This window comes from Marmota marmota, unplaced genomic scaffold, assembly GCF_001458135.2.
Source record: "Marmota marmota marmota unplaced genomic scaffold, marMar, whole genome shotgun sequence".
Taxonomy (NCBI): domain Eukaryota; kingdom Metazoa; phylum Chordata; class Mammalia; order Rodentia; family Sciuridae; genus Marmota; species Marmota marmota.
This window is the reverse complement of record NW_026005825.1, coordinates 165,641-169,680: the sequence shown is the minus strand read 5'-3', so window position 1 is coordinate 169,680 and position 4,040 is coordinate 165,641.

Here is a 4,040-nt window from a genome sequence, read left to right as displayed (position 1 = left end):
ACCCTAACCCTAACCTTAACCCAAACCCTAAACCTGACAATAACCCTAAATCTAACCCTAACACTAAACCTAACAATAAACTTAACCCCAAACTTTACCCTAAACCTAAACCTTACCCTAACCTGAACACTAAACCTAACCCTAACCATAACCATAACACTAACCCTAACACTAACCCTAACGATTCCATTAAGCCCAAAATTAACCCAAACCTCAAACGTATCCGTAACCCGAACACTAAAACTAAAACTAACCTTAACACTAACACTAATCCTAATCCTAACCTTAACACTAACATTAACACTAACTCTAACTCTAACCCTAATACAAACCCTAACCCAACCATAATCCTGACCCTAATCTATCCCTAACCCTCACCCTTACATAACACTAACCCTAACACTAACACAAACACTAACCCTAACCCTAAATCAAACCTTAACACTAACCCTAATTTTAATCCTAACCATAAATTTAACCCTAACCCTAACACTAACCATAACACTAACCCTATCCATAACCCCAACCCTAACCCTCACACTTACTCTAACCTTAACCCTAACCGTAACACGAAGCTTAACCTTAAACCTAACCCTAACAATAACCCTAACCCTAACCCTAATTCTAACCCTAACCCTAACCCTAACAGTAACACTAACGCTAACCCTAACGCTAAATATAAACTTAAAAATAAACCTAACTCTAACCCTAACCCTCACCATAACCCTGACCCTAACCCTAAACCTAATACTAATCTTAACCCTAATCCTAACACTAAACCTAAACCTAACTGTAACCCTAACCCCAAAACTAAAAGAAACCCTAATCTTAACTCTAACCGTAACACTACCCTAACCCTAAACATAAACCTAAACTTAACACTAACCCTAATCCTGACTCTAACCCTAACATGAACCATAATGCTAAAACTAACCCTAACCTAACCCTAACCCCAAAACTAACCCTAACATAATCCTATCCCAAACCCTAACCAGAACCCTAACAGTAACATTAACTGTAACCCTAACCATAAAACTAACCATAACCCTAACACAAAACCTAAACCTAACTATAACCCTAACACAAAAGCTAACCCTAATCCTATACCTAACCACAACCCTAACCAAAATCATAACAGTAAATTTTACCTAACCCTAACACTAATGCTTACCTAACCAAACACAAATTTTAACACTAACACTAACCCTAACACAAACCTGAAACCTAACCATACCTCTAAGCCTAAACCTCACCCAAACCATAACCCCAAACCTAACACTAACCCTAACACTAACCCTATCCCTACCCCAAACAGAAACCCTAATCCTAACACTAACCCTAAACCTAACACTAACCCTAAACCTAACTTTAATTCTAACCCTAACCCTAATCCTAACCCTGATAATAACCCTAAACCTAAACCTAACCCTCACCATAAGCCTATCCCTAAATCTAACACTAACCCTAACCCGAACACTAACACTAACCCTAACCATAAAACTAACTGTAACCCTAACACAAAGCCTAACTGTATCCCTAACCCTAACACAAACCCTAACCCTAGTCGTGTACCTAACAACAACCCTACCAAAACCATAACCCTAACTTTTACCTAACCGTATACTAACGCTTACCTAAGCAAACCCAAATATTAACACTAACACTAACCCTAACAGTAACCCTAACCCTAACTCTAACACAAACCCTAACCCTAACCATACCATTAAGCCTAACTCTTACCCAAACCATAACCACAACCCTAACACTAACCCTAACCCTTGTATCCTAACCCTAACCCTAATCCTATACCTAACGATAACCCTAACCCTAAACCTAAACCTAACACTCACCAGAGCCCTATCCCTAAACCTAATACTAACTCTAGCCCTAACACTAACCCTAAACCTCATTAAAATCTGAAACCAAAGACTAATGCTAACCCTTACTCTAACCCTAACCCTAGCCCAAACCCTAACCTAACCCTAACTGTAACCCTAAACCTAAGACGAACCCTAACCCTAACCCTAACAATAACTTTAACCCTAACCCTAACCCTTACCTAACCTAAAACTGTTCGTAACCCTAACCCTAATCCTAACCGTAACTGTAAGCCTATATGTAACCCTATCATTAACCCTAACACAAACCCTAACCCTAACCCTAAACCTAACACTAACCCTAACCCTAATCCTAACACTAACCCTAACCCTAACTTTACACTAACACTAATTCTAAACATAACCCTAAATCTAAACCTAAACCTTAACCTAATCCTAATACTAACCCTAAAACTAACTTTAACCCTAAACCTAAAACTAACCCTAACCACAATCCTAACCGTAACTCAAACCCCAACCCTAACCATAACCCGAACTTTAACATAACCCTAACCCTAAGCCTAACCTAAACTAACCCTAACCCTAAACCTAAACTTATCACTAACTTTAACCCTAACACTAACCATAACCATAACCCTAAACATAAACCTAACCCTATCACAAATTCTAACCCTTATCCTAATCCTAACACTAACCCTAAAAGCTTAACCCTAACACGAACCTTAAATCTAAACCTAAAACTAACCATAACACTAACCCTAACCCTAACCCCAACACTAACCATATCATTAATTTTAACCTTGACACTAAACCTAACACTAACACTAACCCTAAGTTTAAAACGAATTATAATCCTAAACCTAAACCTAACTATAACACTAAACTTAACACTAACCCTAACCCTAACCCTAACCCTAACCCAAAGGCTAACCCTAACCCTAACAATAACAATAAACCTAACCCTAACCCTCACCCTAAACCTAACCCTAAACCAAACACTCACCTTAACTCTAATTCTAACAGCAACCCTAAAACTATTTCTAACCCTAACCCAAATTCTAATGCTAACCCTAACACTAACACTAACACTAACCGTAACCTAACCCTAACCCTAAATTTAAATCTAACACTATCCCTAACCTTAACCGTAACATGAACCCTAACCATAAACCTAACCCTAACCTAACCCTAACCCTTATTCTAACCTAAACCTAACAATAAACCTAAAACGAACCTTAACAATAATTTTAAATGTAACCTTGACCATAACCTTAGCTGTAACCCTAACATAAACCTAACCCTAACCCTAACACTAAACCTAAACTATCCCTAACACTAACCCTAACTCTAACCCTAACTTAAACCGTAAACCTAAGCCAAACACTAACCCTAAGCCTAAACCATAAGCTTAACCCTAACCTAACCCTAAAGCTAAAGCTTACCTTACCCTAACTGTAATCCTGACCCTCACACTAACCCTAACACTAACTCTACCAGTAACTTTAACACAAACACTAAACCTAATGATACCACTAATCCTAACCCTCACCCTAACCCTAACGCTAACCCTAACACTAACCCCAAACCTAATACTAATGCTAATCCTAACAGAAACCGTAACCCTAACCCTAACCCTAACAATAATCTAACCTTAACTTTAAACCTAACTGTAACCCTCACCCTAACCTAACCTTAACACTAACCCTAACCCTAAACCTAAATCTAACCCTCACACTTACCCTAACCCTAAACCTTACAGTCACCCTAACTCTAACACTAACACTCATTTTAAACCTAAGTATAACTTTAACCCAAACAGTAATGCTAACACAAACACTAACCCTAACCCTAACACTAATCCTAACCCTAACCCAAACCATAAACCTAAACCTAACACCAACCCTAAGCCTAAACCTAACATGAACCCTATCCCTAACCTTAACCCTTACCCTAACTCTAACCCTAACACTCACCCTAAACCTAACCCTAACACTAACCTTAACCCTAACCCCAACCCAAACCTACCCTAACACTAGCCCTAACCCTAACCCTAATCCAAAACATAACCATAACTCTAAACATAAAACCAACAGTAACCCTACCACAAAACCTAACCCTAACCCTACAATTAACCCTAACCCTAAACCTAACACAAACCCTATCCCTAATTTCATCCTAATACGAATTCTAACCCTAAACCTA